Source organism: Podarcis gaigeae (assembly GCF_964106915.1).
Source record: "Podarcis gaigeae genome assembly, chromosome: 15".
NCBI classification, from domain to species: Eukaryota; Metazoa; Chordata; class Lepidosauria; order Squamata; family Lacertidae; genus Podarcis; species Podarcis gaigeae.
Window position 1 is genome coordinate 12586974 of NC_139692.1, and position 18480 is coordinate 12605453.

At 45.5% G+C, this 18480-nt stretch overlaps 1 protein-coding gene and 1 long non-coding RNA gene across 8 annotated transcripts in view; one reads left to right on the forward strand and one right to left on the reverse strand.

The window, feature by feature from the left end:
• ROBO3 (roundabout guidance receptor 3) overlaps nt 1-18480 on the reverse strand; it is a 329951-nt gene that overhangs the window by 206717 nt on the left and 104754 nt on the right. The window lies entirely within an intron of this gene.
• On the forward strand, nt 9-9857 carry LOC310832234. The gene is made up of 3 exons (XR_014558178.1): nt 9-1150; nt 5768-5936; nt 9583-9857. It is a non-coding gene; the product is annotated as an uncharacterized lncRNA (long non-coding RNA).

Sequence of the window (18480 nt, forward strand, 5' to 3'; positions counted from 1 at the left end):
GTGTTCTGCCCGTGTTAGAACAAACGCAGGGAGGTGGGAGGGGCAACGCGGCAGCTACGTGCGAACCTGAGGACGAGTCCGACTAAGGGTTTGCTGCTGCTGTTCTCCTCTCTCACCCACAGAGAGAACTGTTTGTAGTTCACTAATTGGAAGCCGGCGAAAAGTGAGCTTTCACCATCCAGACGTTCAGTGTGCACGTGTGTGGGATAGCTAGGATCACACCTGTTATGCACCTGACCTCCACTGGTTCCCCTAAAGAACCCTTGCACATAATTGAGCTTTCTCTTCATGATACCCTGGAAAAGTGAGGGTCCTTGTCACATGTGCAGTTTGCACACACACCAGTGTATTCACACATTAAGCCAAAACACGAGGAGCAAGGCAGCAGCCTTGATCCTGCCCTCTCCTGTCCATACACCATCCACTTTTAATATTATGTCCAGAACAAGGTCCCTAACTGCACCTGAAGAGCCCACAGGTGTACAACTTAGACATGGGGTGGACCTTGTGCACATCTTCAGCTGGAGATGGTGTGGAGATGGATAGGAGGAATATGGCTGTGACCTCAATTCCACTCTCCACTTGACCCCCATTTTTCACTGTGAGCGTCTACATGGAACGATGGCAGTGTATATAGGTGTTTTCCTCCGTCACTGTATGCCCGTGGAGGAAAAGTGACACATGGGATGCAGCCTGAAAAGAATTGCTCCCCTTGGGTAGGTGCAGAGTCTCTAAAGACATTGGGTGGATTTATTTTGCTCATTCGGTGCAACCGGTCTAGGTGGCAGACCACACTGCTTAGCATTCAGCAGAGAAAGCTGTTGTTGTTATTCCCTAATGCTGCAAAGGAGAGGTGCTATGACAAGCCATGCCCTTTGATTTGGCAGCCATGCCCTCCAATTCCAGATAGTGGCCTGTGAACTTTGCAATGGATTAAAGAAATGCAGTCTGTGTATATTGAAAGACTCTTTCAGTCCACAGGTGAGATAGTGTTCATTTTGCCTTAGGAAAGGGTTTCCATACTTTAGTTGCTTTTATAAATTTAACCGATGGCACTGATTCTTCCTTATTTTGCATGATCTAGGTATGCGAAAGTCGATTCTGGAGATGGGGCCTGCTTGGTGAACCCTAACTTAAACCCTCTACAGAGGTTAGCCCTGCGGCAGCATCTTGCATTTGCTATGCTTCTGGTTTAGTGCTGAATTAGCAAAACAAGGAGCAAAAAGTGGTCCTTGCAACATGACTGCTGAAGCCGTCACCGTCAGTCCACAGACAAGGATTAGGGAAGCCATGGAGAGATGTCAGCTTCTTCACACACACACACACACACACACACACACACTCCCCCAATGTAAAAAATAGAGAAATGAATTCTAGAGGTGAAGTTATATGGATGAAGTCTGCTAAAGCAAATACAAAAAAAAAAAGCATCTTAAAAGGCTAGTGTGCAAAAAGCTTTCAAGGACAAGACTCCTTTTCATCAGTTTACAATTGCGTAGATCAGAATAAATGCTCTGACTGTTCAGTGTCATAAGACTCTTTTTAAAGGAATATGCTTATTATAAGAAAATATCCATGAGGGCTATGGCATGGATCCAGACCAAGTCCTATTTAGAGTAGACCCACTGAAGTTAATAGGCATGAGTCAGTTAAGTTCTTTATTTTCAAAGGGTCTACTGTAGAGGCTGGTTGGCCACAGCCCAATCAGCGGCGGAGCAGCCAAGTGGGCACCTGGGGCAGTGCGCATGCCCTGCGCCCAGGGGCAGGGCCAGCCGCCCGCGGGGCAGGGCGAACCAGGGCAGGATGCTGTGCGGGGCCTCCGAGGAGTCTGCCTGCCTCCTCCCACTCAGCCGCCCTACAGCTGAGGGGGATGTTTTGTTTTTTTATAAATATTTATTGAGGTTTTTTTTTATAAAAGAAATACACAGATAATAAACAACATTACTTATATCATAACAAAATTTCATAACTTCTTTGGACTTCCTCACGTCTCCTACTCCCACTTACATCGTTAAAAAGTATTTTCAAACAAATTATCATCTTGTTTACAATCTTATATCCACTCATTTAAATATAATCTAGCAATTCTCCAAAGGGTTTATGTTTTCCTTAATCTCACTTATCATCAAATTCCAGTCTAATTTAGTGGTGGCCAATTATTTATGATCAAGCATCCTTCTTAACATTCAACCAAATTACAATATTTTTGTAAATAAATCTTAAATTTCCTCCAATCTTCTTCAATCCTTTCTTCTCCCAGGTCTCGGATTCTGCCAGTCATCTCCGCCAATTGCATATAGTCCATCAGCTGCATCTGCCACTCTTCCAGTGTGGGTAGATCTTGAGTTTTCCAGTTCTTAGCGATAAGTATCCTTGCTGCCGTTGTTGCATACATAAAAAATGTTCGGTCCTTCTTTAACACCTTCTGGCCGACAATACACAGAAGGAAGGCCTCTGGTTTCTTAGTGAAGGTATACTTAAATACCTTTTTCAACTCATTATATATCATTTCCCAGAAGGCCTTCACTTTAGGGCAAGTCCACCAGAGGTGAAAGAATGTTCCTTCATTTTCTTTACATTTCCAACATTTATTATCAGACAAATGGTATATTTTGGCAATTTTAACTGGGGTCATGTACCATCTGTATATCATTTTCATTACATTTTCCTTCAGAGCATTACATGCAGTGAAGTTCAGCCCAGTGGTCCACAACCTTTCCCAGTCCTCAAACATAATGTTATGCCCAATGTCCTGTGCCCACTTTATCATAGCCGATTTAACCATTTTGTCTTGTGTGTTCCATTTTAACAGCAAGTTATACATTCTTGATAATACCTTAGTCTTTGGTTCTAACAATTCTGTTTCCAACTTCGATTTCTCCACCTGGAACCCTAACTTTTTGTCATTTTTAAAAACTTCTTTAATCTGAGCGTAATGTAACCAGTCTCGCACTCTATCCTTCATTTTCTCCAAACTCTGCAGTTTCCAATTGTCTCCATCTTTTTCTAATATTTCCCAATATTTTGGCCATTTGGCCTCCATATTGGGTCTTTTTCGGGCCTTAGCTTCCAGAGGAGAGAGCCACCTCGGAGTTTTGTTTTCCAATAAGTCTCAGCTGAGGGGGATGTGATGGGCGGACCGTTTGGGGCAGCATGGAGCCTGTGGGTGTCCAAGCCACCACGTCACTCCCAGGAGAGACGTGTGGCTCGGGCGTGGTGAGTGCCACCCGGCATTTTGTCACTCCTCTCAGTGGTAACACCCAGGCCGGCTGCCCCCACTGCACCCCCCTTCCTCTGCCCCTGAGCCCAATATTAGTTGAACCTGAGTTCAGCTAACTTAGTCTGGATCCAGGCCTTATGATCCCATTCTCTCTAGCATCACAGGGAGACAGCAAGATACCTTCTGTGTCTTTGACAGCTATCATTATTATGGACACCGTAAAGACGTAACAGATGTATTATGGTACAGTCATACCTCGGGTTGAAGTTGCTTCATGTTAAGTATTTTCGGGTTACGTTACGCAGTGACCCAGAAGTAATGGAGCGTCTTACTTCTGGGTTTCACCACTCACGCATGCGCAGACGGTAAAAATAATGTCACGTGCATGCGCTAAGGTGGCGAATCGTGACCTGCAGACACGCAGACGCGGGTTGTGTTCGCTTCAGGATGCGAACGGGGCTCTGGAACGGATCCCATTTACTTCCAGAGGTACCACTGTATAAGCTTCAAATGGACCAAAGCCCATTTTCTCAGATGGTTGTTTTGCTGAAACCATCTGCACTATACGGCTAAAACTGTTTCATACCACTTTAAGTAGTCATGGTCCTTGGGGCCAAGCTCTTTTGGGTCCCCCAATGGCAACAGCTAGAGCAGGAAGAGGCCAAGCACCAGAGAGGAAGAGCTGTCAGCCGTTGAAGCCATGCTGGCGCTGCATTCAGCTCTGCCGCAGCTCCTCCAGACATGTTGATGCGATGTCACGTGATGTGCAACAAGCGCGTGATGTCACACACACACAACGCTGGCTCCCCTAATCTTTGGTGCCAGTTGGTGCCTCTGGTAATGCTCTCCTCTAAGAATCCTGAGTGCTGAGAGTTTTTAAAGGTAGAGGTAAAGGGACCCCGACCATTAGGTCCAGTCGTGGACGACTCTGGGGTTGTGGTGCTCATCCGAGGGAGCCGGCGTACAGCTTCCGGGTCATGTGGCCAGCATGACTAAGCCGCTTCTGGCGAACCAGAGCAGTGCACGGAAATGCCATTTACCTGCCTGCTGGAGTGGTACCTATTTATCTACTTGCACTTCGATGTGCTTTTGAACTGCTAGGTTGGCAGGAGAGTTGTTAGGAGGCCTCAATTCCCCTCATAAAACTATAATTCCTTGAGTAGTTTAACAGTCAAACCCTCTTCCAAAGGAACTCTGGAAATTGTCACCATGTGAGGGAAATAGTTTGGTCAAATTTTGACCATGAGGTCATTTTTAAAAAGCACATCCGCCAGCCAATAACTAGACCCGTGGGGGGTTTCCTTCTGCTGGGAACAGGCTCATGAAACCAAAGTTCAGTGCTGGGCTGAAAACCTTTTTTTTAACAGCTCCATGCTGCTCTTTAAACCTTCAGTTTTGAAAGGCTCAAAGAGCAGCATGGTGCTGTTAGCAAACCTGCTTGCCCCCATGCTTCTCTTTAAGTCCCTACAGTCAGTTTTTCAAGGTGCAACATCACCTGACATCACTATAATGTCAGGTGATTGGCAAGTGGGCAACCCCACCCACCTGTCAAATTTGGCCTTTTGATTCAAACCCACCCAAACTGGCTCTGAGTTTCAGTGCCTAGCCCAGAGTTACATTATGATATGATACTATATGATATGATATCTTTGTTGTCATTGTCCCATACAGAACAATGAAATTGAAAAATCTGCATAAGACGTTCAAAAACCCCGAAAAACCCTGAAACCCCATTTTAAAATACAATACAGTGGTACCTTGGGTTACATACGCTTCAGGTTACATATGCTTCAGGTTACATACGCTTCAGGTTACAGACTCCGCTAACCCAGAAATAGTGCTTCAGGTTAAGAGCTTTGCTTCAGGATGAGAACAGAAATCGTGCTCCGGCGGCGCGGCAGCAGCGGGAGTCCCCATTAGCTAAAGTGGTGCTTCAGGTTAAGAACAGTTTCAGGTTAAGTACGGACCTCCGAAACGAATTAAGTACTTAACCCGAGGTACCACTGTATACTCCTATAGAGACTCCTTATACTGCGTTTAAGTTAGGATAAAGCAGATGGAGAGGCCATAGTCCAATAATGGATACTTCATGAGCCAAAGATCCCACCCAGCTTCATCCTGTTCAGAGTCCTGTTCACCACTGAGTATTTTCAGCATTTTCCCTTCACAGAATATCAGGTACCAGGTATAAAAGTGACCTCTGCCTGAGACCTGCATAGCTGCTGTTGCCAGCAAGTACAGCTAGTTCCAAGGTAGCTGGACCAATAGCCTGATGCCACCACAAGGCATCTTATTAAATTTATACCTCAGAGGAGCTCTCCTCACAATGACCAATTGGCTTTACAAAACCTACATCTATGCACCTGACTTGTTTTTTCCCGCTTTGAAATTTCTACGGGGCAAGGAGAAAAGAGTTTCCCCAACTTCCTCAGCTGGTTTGATAATATTGCTCCATGGATCACTTGTAAAGTTCGGAAGGTCGTGGTGAATGTTTGGCCTAAATTGACCTTCCCTGTAATATGAAGCCATTCGTTTTTGTCCTTGCAGAAACAGAAACAAATCAAACCGGGACACAGGTACCCACTTGCCCTGCAGACCTGGAGATTCTGACAAAGAGAAACCACAGCTAATGGGCTGGCAAGTGTCATCTGCTAACTTATGCAACAACTCATTAAGGGCAGGCCTGGGACCCTGCCCCACCCCCATCACCACCCAGGTAATTAAAAAGCTGCCTTCTCCTATGGTCACACATAAGATCTGCATGTCAATAAACAAGACACACACGCCTTCCCCCCTTTTTTTAGTTATTATGACTGTGGTTGTGCCATGCCAGGGAGATGCACAAATTAAACACATGTATACACACCAAAGCTAAACTGTCAACTCTCAAGTCTTGCATAAATGACAGCTAAATTGGTTGGGGGGTTTCCAGAAAGAAGAGAAATCAGGTGAGAATGTGCATTTGATTTGAAAATATGCGTTAATGTTCGCAGTTCACACACTCCGGGCTGCCATCAGAATCCAGATAGCGAGCTCTCTTGCGGCTGATTTTCCAATGCGCTCTTTTAAATGGAAGTGAAAGACTCAAAGAGGAGGGGATACCAAGCGATGTAGGAGTTTTAAGGAGCAAGCATCGTTGTCTCTTTTGGACTCCGCCACCTGCACTAATTGTAGAAGCATGAAAGGATACAAAAACTGCATCCTCAGAAGCCCTGGCACTTCAGGCTAAAGGGTGGGTAATAAATCAAATTATCGCCATCGTTTCTGAGCCTTCTCCTGCCCTTCAACATCTCCCCTGCTATCAGGACATTTCGAGGTGATGCAGTTTAATATAAACACCAAGATTTTTCCAGGTTATGACAAGTAGCCTCCACTCTCTCACACACATTGCCTCAGGCCCTTGTGAACCTTCTGTCCTCTGTCTGTGGACTGCCCTTCTCTTCCATCTCAAGATACACTTCTTTCAACTCAAGTCTCAGCCTGTGCTAAGCTGAGGTCAGCGCTTGGTCAGCAGGTACCGTCTTTCAATAAATTTTGTTTTGGGGGGAGGGGTGTAGTTCTACACTTGATTAATCCTCTTTTAAGCAACGCTATTACTTTTTAAACGTGTCACCACTGTTCATGTGACCTTTAACCCCTCAGAAGAAGCCCGGCAGGCTTTGCCCTGGCAAATGATATATCCATCTTTTATGTACCTTTCTGTAACAGTATCTAATGCAGACTTAAGATTCCTGCCTTGTGATAAATACCAATCACCCAGGTTTTCAGTTTCTGGAAGAGCGAAAAGAAAAACAGTTTCTGCACAAATTTTCTTTCCCCCCCCGCCCCCCATCAGCCTCTTTTCCCATTTCAAATGGGGGGGGGAGCCTGCAAGAGTGATGGAAAGGAACAGAATAGCTGTTGATGAACGAAAGGCAAAGATGAAATCTGTTGCAATGTCGACAGACTTGAATATAAAAATGGAACTGACATTCGTCAGCTAAAGAAATCAGACAGATTATTCACCCATTCTTCTTATTCTGCCACCGAGTCGCAGGGCAGGAGCTGCTTCAGGGATCAATCCTGCTTCTTTCTTTCTTTCTTTTCTCTCTCCCCCCCCCCCTTTCTTTTCTTCTGAAAAGTACTAAAATAGATCAAGATGGAAATTGCCATTTTTATAGCACAAGGTTCTCTCTGCAGAAGGTTTTGGCCAAATAATTAAGTATCCAGCAATTGTAGAAACTTGCAGGGAATTAATGTTCATCAGTTAAGCCAAGAAAGTGATAAAAATGCAAATCTGTTACTAAATTAACAGAGAGCACCAGCCTCCAGGTATAAAGAGGAGTGATTTCGGCATTAAATCGAGGTGCCTGGCTTATTGGAGCCCCACATGAATGAAAATTAGGGGCTTGCCAACGCTAACGATGCAGAAATGGAGGTGATTCCAACGTTCCCTTGCAATTGACCTTGGGGTGGGGCAATCCACCTGAAATATGTCTTAGGAAAGAGCAGGGAAGAGTAAGATTATTTCAATCAATGGCACCATTGTATAAAATAGGAATGAAGAACCTTTGGTCCTCCAGATGTTGTTGGTCCTCCCAGCTCACACCAGTCCTAACCAGCATGACCACTGATTAGGGATGATGGGAGATGGAGCCTAGTAAGAAGTATTGGTGTGCTGGGGTTGAGGACAGAGACCCTTCCCCCTTTGGAAAGATGGACTCAAGCTATATGGTATCAGTAATCGGATGACCACAGGTTCCCCACCTCTGAGAAAGGAGCATTGCTCAAAAGTTGTCAAGGTGTTGCCTTCAGGGTGAGTTATAGAGTGCCATACAACTCAGATGCAGAAGGACATCGAAACGTTTCTGGATCAGGCCAAAGGTCTATCCAGCCCAGGGGTGAGGAACTTGTGGCCTTCCAGATATTTCTAGATTCCAACTCCCATCATCCCACCCAGCATGGCCAATGGTTGGGGTGACGGAGCTGAACTCCAGCCACATCTGGAGAGCCACAGGATTCCTCCCCCCCTCCCCGATCTAGCCAACATGGTATTTCCCATAGTGGCCAAACACATGCCTCTGAGAAGTCCCCTTTGAACTTGAAAGATTGGTAGACCTAACCTTGAATTTGAAGCTCCCTATGCTACTAGACAGCATCTTAAAAAGCAGAGACATCACCTTGCCAACAAAGGTCCGTATAGTAAAAGCTATGGTTTTCCCAGTAGTGATGTATGGAAGTGAGAGCTGGACCATAAAGAAGGCTGATCGTCGAAGATTTGATGCTTTTGAATTATGGTGCTGGAGGAGACTCTTGAGAGTCCCATGGACTGCAAGAAGATCAAACCTATCCATTCTGAAGGAAATCAGCCCTGAGTGCTCACTGGAAGGACAGATCCTGAAGCTGAGGCTCCAATACTTTGGCCACCTCATGAGAAGAGAAGACTCCCTGGAAAAGACCCTGGTGTTGGGAAAGATGGAGGGCACAAGGAGAAGGGGACCACAGAGGATGAGATGGTTGGATAGTGTTCTCCAAGCTACCAGCATGAGTTTGACCACATGGTGGGAGGCAGTGGAAGACAGGAGTGCCTGGTCCATGGGGTCACGAAGAGTCGGACACGACTAAACGACTAAACAACAACAACATGCTACTAGAATCTGGTGGCAACCAATTCTATAAATGCATGATGTTCTGTGTGAAGAATTTCCTTTTGCCTGCCCTAAAACTCTTACTGATCAGTTTCATTGGATGACATGACCCCCAAATTCTAGTATTATGAGTGGGAGAAAAACTTATCTCTATCCACTTTCATTGCACAGTGCATAATTCACACCTGACTCCTACCAGTCTGATGTGGTTGGGCCCCTCATCTAAGGCTAGTGTCAACTCTGTGCCGGCTATTGACATCCCGCAGAGAAATAATCAGGATAGAAGCCACAAGGGGCATTCTGGAAAGAGTAGGAAAGCATCATCTCACACAGTTGTGCCCTCAGGAAGGTCTGGGATTTCTCCAGGAAGTAATAATGAAGAAAATATTGCTTCTTCAGAGTGGGGATTGGGGGGGGGGGTGCAGTTCACTTCATATTGTAATGAAAACCACCTAGTTCATATTTCCCAAAACAATAGATGACCTGAAACACAACTTTGAAATCTGCAGTTCTCTTAAAACTTTTGTGGCACGGCTCTCCAAGCAAATAATGTACCCATTGCTATAGTATTAATGGGGAAAGTGCACAAAAATGCGTGTATATCAGGGAAAATAACATACAGATATGCATCGAATTGGGGAAAATTACAGAAATTGTCTAGATTGCATTAAAATTGGTTCATTAGAAGAAATGTTAAAATGCTAATGAATTCTTGTAAATACTTTTTTTTTTAAGCAAACTGATGAGGAAGCCTAGCAAACTAAACTTAAAGATTGGGAAAATGAAAAACTGAAGTCAACAACTTCATCCATGCTTATCCACAAGTGAAGATCCTAGTTTTCCAGAGGTCGATGAGCTTCCTATTATTTCCAGGTCCCGCAGAATTGATATCGCTGTGTTCTGCCCTCCCCATTATTGCCTGCAACATCGCATGGAGTGTCATAGAGGTGCCAGCTACTTCCACAGCTGTTTTTATTGCTTTGTCTCCACTCAAATAACAAGTGAAAGAGGGGGGAAAGGGGGGGGAATAGAGCTCCTTTATGCATGTGCAAATGGATGCGGGTGGCGCTGTGGGTTAAACCACAGAGCCTAGGGCTTGCTGATCAGAAGGTCAGTGGCTCGAATCCCTGTGACGGGGTGAGCTCCCATTGCTTGGTCCCTGCTCCTGCCAACCTAACAGTTCGAAAGCACCTCAAAGTGCAAGTAGATAAATAGGTACCGCTCTGGTGGGAAGGTAAACGGCGTCTCCATGCACTGCTCTGGTTTGCCAGAAGTGGCTTAGTCATGCTGGCCACATGACCCGGAAGCTGTACGCCGGCTCCCTCGCAATAAAGCGAGATGAGCGCTGCAACCCCAGAGTCGGCCACGACTGGACCTAATGGTCAGGGGTCCCTTTACCTTTACCTTTATGCATGTCACGGAATAAATACAGTCATCTCCCACCACTCAGATGAGATTGGGGACAAGGTGTTGTGTGCAGAGCAGAAGGTGCAACATCCAGGCAAGTTTGATCCTCAACAAACCTCACTTCAGAAATCAAGCACCTTCTCAGGGGTAAATTCTCAGTAGTTCACTGAAGCTGAACTAGCCTAACATCCTATCTCAGCTTGTAAGCTGTCTCTCTAGAAGAGGGCCTCTCTGGGCTTGTAAGCTGTCATAAACATGGGCTTTCATGAAGGTTGGGTGAATAAAGGGATGCACCTCGGTTTAGGGTTAGGGTGGGGCTGAGCTGCTGGATCTCACTCAGCCCAGGATGGAGGCAGGCTGAGTCCTGCAAAAGGAAGTTTTCATATCTCGTCTCCTAATATGAGCAAGTTCCAGTAAGGAGGTTATGAAGCCAGCTCCTCCAGGATCGTGCTTTATCAGTTATTAGAGCCCTCCTCTGTTATGGGAATCTTCGCTCGTGATCTTACTGTCCCCAGACAGGAAGGCACCAACAAATTCTGGTGCTATTCCATTTCTGAGAAGATAGAATCATAGGAAGCTGCTGTATACCAGGTCAGACATTTGGTCTAGGTAGCCCAGTACTGTGACTGACAGTGGCTCTCTGGGGTGTCAGATGTGTTTGTGCAGGGCTGGGTGGGGTCCTCCATATCCCCTACTACCCAGTATACCTGAAGGAGCGTCTCCACCCCCATCGTTCTGCCCGGACGCTGAGGTCCAGCGCCGAGGGCCTTCTGGTGGTTCCCTCATTGCGAGAAGCAAAGCTACAGGGTACCAGGCAGAGGGCCTTCTCGGTAGTGGCACCTGCCCTGTGGAACGCCCTCCCATCAGATGTCAAAGCGATAAATAACTACCTGACATTCAGAAGACATCTTAAGGCAGCCCTGTTCAGGGAAGTTTTTAATCTGTGATATTTTAGTGTATTTTTGGTTTCTATGGAAGCCACCCAGTGTGGCTGGGGAAACCCAGCCAGATGGGCGGGGTACAAATAATAAATCATTATTATTATTATTATTATTATTATTATTATTATTATTATTACTAGTACCTGATCCTTTTCACATGGGAGATGCCAGGGACCGGGAGACAATGTTGGTCTGAAAGGAGAAAGAATAATAATAGAATTGTACAATTCTAGAGTTGGATAAGGCCACAAGGCTCATCCAGTCTAACCCCCAGCAATGCAGCAATCTTTCATCCAATGTGGGATTGAAGCCACAACCCTGGGATTAAGAGTCTCTTGCTCTTCTGACCGAGCCATTATCTATTAAGCAAAAAGAAAGAGGAAGAATGAACAAACTTGGGACCTTTGCATGCAGAAGACATGTGCTCATCCTCTGACCTGGGCCTCCCCTCCATTTTCATGAAATAAATGCCTCTTTTCATCAAGTGTCTGAGGCCTGATCCAAGCTGTCAAACAAGCAGCATGATGGGTAACACTTAACATGAAGAATATATCATCTTAGAGGAGGAGGGGGAGAATAACTGAACGTTTATATAGAACTCAAGTGCTGGAAGTCCTTTGTATGCCTTACATAGTTACGAACTTCACAAATACTATTTACCACAATTCTTATAATTATTGATTTGAATTGCTATTGTTGTTGCTGCTGCTAAACTCTTATAAAGTGCCCAATATTTTCCAAGTGTTATAAAGTACGTATATGGAAAACTAAAGCAGTCCCTGACTGCAGGCTCCTAATATAACAAGATGTGATACAAAAAGGAATAAGGAACAGGTTCTCCAACTCTCCAGGGTGGATCTGAGGGGGACATGGGGAGGGCACAGAAGGGGTGTTGTTGTTTTCAGTTCTGCAAGCAGAAATCCTTGTGCTGATGGAACATGTTAATTGGATACCCGCCCCGTTCTCACAGTGGCCAACCAGATGCCCTCGGGAAGCCCCCAAGCAGAACCTGAGTGTAAAAACATTCTCCCCACCTGTGATTCCTAGCACCTGGTATGCAGATGCATGCCCCCATCAGAAAATACTATCCTCAGAAAAGACACACACAGTGGCAGCATAGGCTTTGTGATCTAGATGCTCCATAAATTCCACACTGGGAGGGCTCAGACACATTCGTTTGCTGTGCACCATCAGAGAGTCCTCATGGAGGTTTCCATTTGCAGTCAGAAGGCCACTGTCAGAGACCAAGCTGAGGAGAGCTACTCTGATAAGGAGCCTCCCCCTCCCCCTGCTCCTGACCAGGATCATGAAGCTGACCAGGAACAGTGGAGCAGTATAGATTTGGAGCAGCGGTTTGCAGAGGGACATAGTTCAGAAGACAACAGCTGGGCAGAACTGAGTGGGGAACAGCTAGGAGAAGAAGAAGAACAGGGAGAAGAGAATTAACAGACTCCCTTTCGCTGGAAAGTGTCCAAACGATCAGTCCAAGGTCACGGAGAGTAGATAAGGTAGCTACACAGAAGGCCAAATGGTTGTGAGATCAGGTTGCCAGATGAGAAAGTGACGGGGGTGGCTCGGGGGGAAGTGGGTGGAAACCTTAATTGGGAGAATGGAGTCTTTGTTCTTTCTCTGTGAACATTAAAAACCTCTTTAACTGGTAAGAGAATATTTTCACTTTGTTCTGCTTATCCACGGCCAACGGGAGGGAGGAAGCAGCTTCCCCAAAGCCTGACAGCCTCCCCTGTTCATCTCCACCACAGGACAGTATGAAACACTGTCCCATCAATAGCTGCCATCTTCTTAACGTAATTGGAGGGCTCTGCGCACCACCCTGACGATGTTACAACGTTGGGCGGAGTGAAACATAGCAGTGACGTGGCCCCAGCAGCTCCTTCTGATCCAGGGGTCGGGGCAGCACATGCCCAGGCAGATAGTTGGTGGTGGTATCAACAGCATGGTCAGGCTTCTTGCTCTGCCTGCCTCTCTTCCCTCCTTCCCTCATGTGCTGGCCAGGCACCTGCCTCTCCGCTGCCCGCTGCCAGTGCCTGCTGGCCAGGTGATCTCGTCAGTGCTCTGGCTGCAACTATGGTATTTGGGGGGTGGCCCCCGAAGAGGCTGCTGCCCCCACCACCTTCTTTGCTGGCTTGCCCACCTGCCCATGTCCTCCTTGGCTGCTCTGTGCCAAGCCCCATGGAGGGAAGGATCAAGCAAGCAAGGGAAGAAGGGACAGGCAGGGTGGGAAAAATACTGTGGGGGTTGAGCCCCCAGAGGAATTGGGGGGGCAAGGTATCCCAGCTCCATAGAGTTGGCAGGTATGGCTGCATCTACTCATTTTGGTCTTGTGCAGTAGCCTTCAGCTAGTCTCTGCATCTTCCTTTTTGTGTGCGCCCCCCCTGCAATGTGATCTTGGGGCATTTGTGCTGGGTGTGCAAGCCCCCCCCCATTCTTTTATTCATGGAGGCTGTTTTTCACCAACAGAATATTGGAGCCCTCATTACTGTCTCAAGGAATCTATTAACTAGTAGTTAACAGTGCAAAACAATCCAATTTGCCCTGCCCAAACCATGTGTGATCTAAAATACCACCATCCTTCAAATTTTGCAATTCTCCTAATTTTACAGAGCAAATCTCCAAGCAAAATAGGCACATGAAAGCATGGATATCAAGGGAAAGTGTGCACAAAAACAGATACAGAAAATAGCATGCAAAATTGCATTATGTTAGGTGAACTTGTGTGCAAAAATGTGCAGGTTAGGCAAATTTGTGTACAAAAATGCATATATTAGGAGTAATGCCCACAAAAATGCAAACTGATATGCATAGATTTTTGTTTTTGTTTTAAAGCAAACTGAAGTTAAAATGGGGGGGAAGAGAATGTGAGAGAAACCAAGGGTGACAGATTCATCCAGCCCTGCTTTTAACTTTTGGAGCTCAGCAGAAAGTGATATTCGTAACACACCAGACTTGTAAATGCCCTCAGACTGCAGAATGATTTCTCCTCCAGGTGGATGTTCTATATTCTGAATCATAACATTGCCTTTTTATCACAGCTTCAAACACTTTTGATTCTGCATATTTGGTTCATTTTAAGCCAATTAAAGACACTTGTGAGAACAAGCGCCGAGTGATTTCTAAATTCCTCACTTAGCCGTCTAGGAAAATTTCAGCCTCATCATTCATCGTCAGTCTGCAGGGGCTGGAGCTGATCCCATCTATAATTTCCTCCTTGGTTCTGAGTTCCATGTGTCCAATGCTTTTACGCCATCTTCATAATGAAAGTATATAGCTGCCTTAGCTCATTCTGTTGAAATAGCACATCGCAATGCTACCTCTTCCCTCTTGCGCTGCCCTGTGTAAATCTTAGCCATCAATTTTTGACATTCTAATTATGGGACTCCAAACAGTTATGCTCAGTAGATCATAATCCCATCTCATAGCTTCACTACTCGAACTCTCTCGTTTCCATTCTCCTTCCTCTTCTGTATAGAAATGTAGGTAAATTAATATCCCTTTCTATTAAGTTTTTTATATATTTTTTGCTGCAGGATGATGTCACCATTTGGCTTATTTAGGATGCTTGGAAATCTATACTGCACTTTTCATCTCAGCTCCTTGTCCAGCCTTAACTTGAACTTCCTGATCTAATTATTTTAATCACTCATTTAAATGTTTCAATTGTTATGCTTTTTGACAAGCTTGTTTTATTGTATATTTTAATTATGGATGTTTCACTGGAGTGTGTGTGTGTGTGTGTGTGTGTGTGTGTGTGTGTGTGTGAATTATGCACAGATAGTTTATAACTGATTTTGTGCTTGTAAACCACTTAGGAGCCATTTTGGTCACATAAGTGGTATAGAAATTCATTAACAAGAACTCGGTTTGAAGCCCTGCTAACGTGAGCCACAGGATCCAAGTTCCATTCACATGGTCACTTCTGGGGATTGAACTCTAGCCATAGTAACTGGAGGGTTTTGATGGACTGAAAGTGTTTGGGGTGAAAACGTTGTCTGAAATGGTAAGCGAGAGATGGGGAGCCTGTGGTCTCACACAAGTCACATCCAGGTTGGCCAAAAGTCAGGGATGATGGGAACTGTAGTCATCTGGAAGGCCACTAGTTCATTGCCCCCATGGGCTTGTAAGCTGTCATAAACCTGGGCTTCCATGAAGGTTGGGGGACTAAAGGGATTCTAAAATGAGGGGCACATTCCCATTCTTTGCCCCTATCACCCCACTGGTTCCTGCTAGTACTTTGTATGTAGCAGCTGAAGGATAACATAACAAGGGATAGACATATCCATCAGCTTTGCTTTCTCACACTTTCTCATTTGTCCAGTATTCAGCTCGTCACATTTTCACAAGAGTTTGGGATTCTTTTAAAGTCCTCCTGACAATTCACCAGCCTTTTAGTGTGAATTTCTCATAAGACACACATTTGTGTGTGCAATATTGTTCAATATACATATTTTTACAAATCAAGTGTCCTGTAATGCACTTTTGTATGCTGTTTTCACAAATATATGCATTTCAACGCACATTTTACCCCAATATACATGATTATGTACATTAGTTGGCTGAAGAACTGCATTGCAAAATTTGGAAAAGTGTAAATTTCACAGGGTGGTTATGTGAATTTTGGTTCATGTGTTGTTTTGCAGAGTATACATTGGGTAGGTTTGCTTCTGAATGCAAACAGAATCAAATTACTCCCAAATCCCTAAACATAATGCAGGAATATTGTCCTCCAAAGGGCTAAATTGGACAAATAGGATCTCCCACAGTTTGTAGTTTGTTTATTTTTAAAAAGCAGTCAACGGTGGGGGCAATTTCATTGAAGCTCTCAGCACAGGGGTAGGGGAAAATAGAAATCTGCCTTATAGCAACTTATACCATTGGTCCATCTTGCCTAGCACTGATTGGTGGTGGCTCTCTAGGGTTTCACACAGGAGCTATTTCCCAGCTATACCTAGAGATGCCAGGGACTGAACCTGGGACCTTTGGCATGCAAAACATGTGCTCTGCCACTCAACTACAGCTCTTCCCTGACCCATAGCTACATAGGAAGTTGCCTTATACTGAATCAAACCACTGGTCCATCTAGGTCAGCCTTTCTCAACCTTGGGTCACCTGATGTTGTTGGACTACAATTCCCACCATCCCTAGCTAGCAATACCAGTGGCCAGGGCTGGTGGGAGATGAGGTCCAACAACATCTGTGGACCCAAGATTGAGAAAGGCTGATCCGGGTCCATCTCATATTGACTGGCAGTGCCTCTCCAGGATTTCAGGGAGGAGTCTTTCCCAGTCCTACCTGAAGATGCTGGGTACTGAACCTGGGGATTGATACAACCCTGTCCTATGCACCATTGTCCTGATAAAAATACCCCCGCCAGTTGTTACATATCCTACACTATCAGTATCTCTCCTTCTGTTTCAATGGGGCCAGCAGCATGGAGGCAAGTTAACTGTGCTACGTCTGCAACCTGAAGTTCACACTAGAACATACTTGACAGGAAGGAAAGGTCACTAATGGAAGACTAATTACAAATTTGTCTTTGGGGCGGTGTTGTCTTCAGATACCAACCACAGAACACCTGATAACGTTTGAACATCACTGGTGGGAGGGACCACAATTTGGTGGTGGGGTACACCCTTGGCTTGCAGAAGGCTCCAGGGTCAGTCCCTAACACTTCAAATAAAATGATCAGGAGGCAGACGATGAGAAAGATTTCTGCCTTCAGATCTTAGAGAGCTGCTGTCCATCAGAATATACAGATGGACCAGTATTCTGACCTAGTAAAAAGCAGATTCCTAGGAAATTGGCACCTTGCCACAAATCTTTTGGGTCTGAATGTACATGGTAGCATGATACTCCCTGCTGGAGTATTCCCTAGTGCAAGGATAGGAAACCTGTGGCACTCTAGATATTTGGTTGGACTACAGCTCCCACCATCCCTGACCATTGACCATGTTGGCTGGGAGCTGATGGGGGTTGGAGTCCAACAATGTCTGGAGGGCCACAGGCTGCCCATCCCTGCCATAGGGGAATGTCCAATATATTTCTTTAAGGTTGTTGAAGATGGAAAACACACTCCTCCAGTAACAATGCATCCTATTGTCCCAAGGCACCCCTCCCTACATCACCTCCTCATCTCAGCACCTATCGGCTCCCACTCATGTCAAGCATCCTTTGGACTCCCTCCATTGCAGCTGGCCCTTCAGAACTCAAGATGACAAGCCTAATGTTCAGTGGGGGTGGGGGTGGGGGGGTTGTAATAACATCTCTAATTACAGGAGAGGCATCCAGAGATCTTTCCAGATTCTTCCTTAATTGAGCCATTTTAAAAGGGAAACTGTCAAACGCTACACACTTTCGTTTGATTGCAATCGTCTTCTGAAAGCCTGGAGATGTAATTCCTCTCCCTGCTGTTTTCATCCCTTTCCATTTGACAGGCGATGCTATTTTCCCTGCTCTCCTTGGGAAGGCTGAGCCAACATTTCTCTACCTCCTTCGTTCGTTTCTTTGTGGAGGGCACCAGGACCGCAGGATAATGCCAAGATAACACTATTGTGAGTCTAGGTCCAATATACCACCTAGCTGCCTCTTTCTTCAGCAAAGCACAACACCCCACCGGCCCCAAACATAAAGGCTAATTTTGGCACGGTTTAATAGCACAGTCTGGTTCAATGGCCATGTACATTGGTGAAGCTTCACTGATTTAAAAAGGATTACACTAGTGTAAATGGATTCCCACGTAAACTGCTCAGAATAACAGAAGACCATGATCTGCAATACTGATTTATATATGAAGATAGGCAAAGATGCTGGTGATGAAGAAGATAACAGGCACCACTAATCCATTATACTGACACCCCGCCCTGGAGACGAAGGCTCCACGTCAGTGGGGAAGGATTGAAGTATGTACAAAGCAGCCCCTGAGGTCGCAGAGATAGATTTCTCCGCTTCAGTACACTGCAAGGAATTCAAAGCTACAGTCCTGCAATGCTAGGGCTGTCCCACTGACTTCTATGGCTCTGGTCCAGAATAACTGGTTTGAAGATCGCTGCCAAAACAGAAACCCAGAAACTGGAAATTGAAATGCCTATATCTCCCCTGGAAGCAAGGTTTTTCTCTAGCAATGCCAAGTGGCTCCTCTGCCAAGGACGTTGCTTGGGCCGATTTTACACACAGCACGAGTTATAATTACATTCTCGGGGAAACAAACAAAGTCAGTTGACAGTCCGTGTGTCAAATGAGCCCCATGAAAGAGTTCTCTAAGCTTACAGTA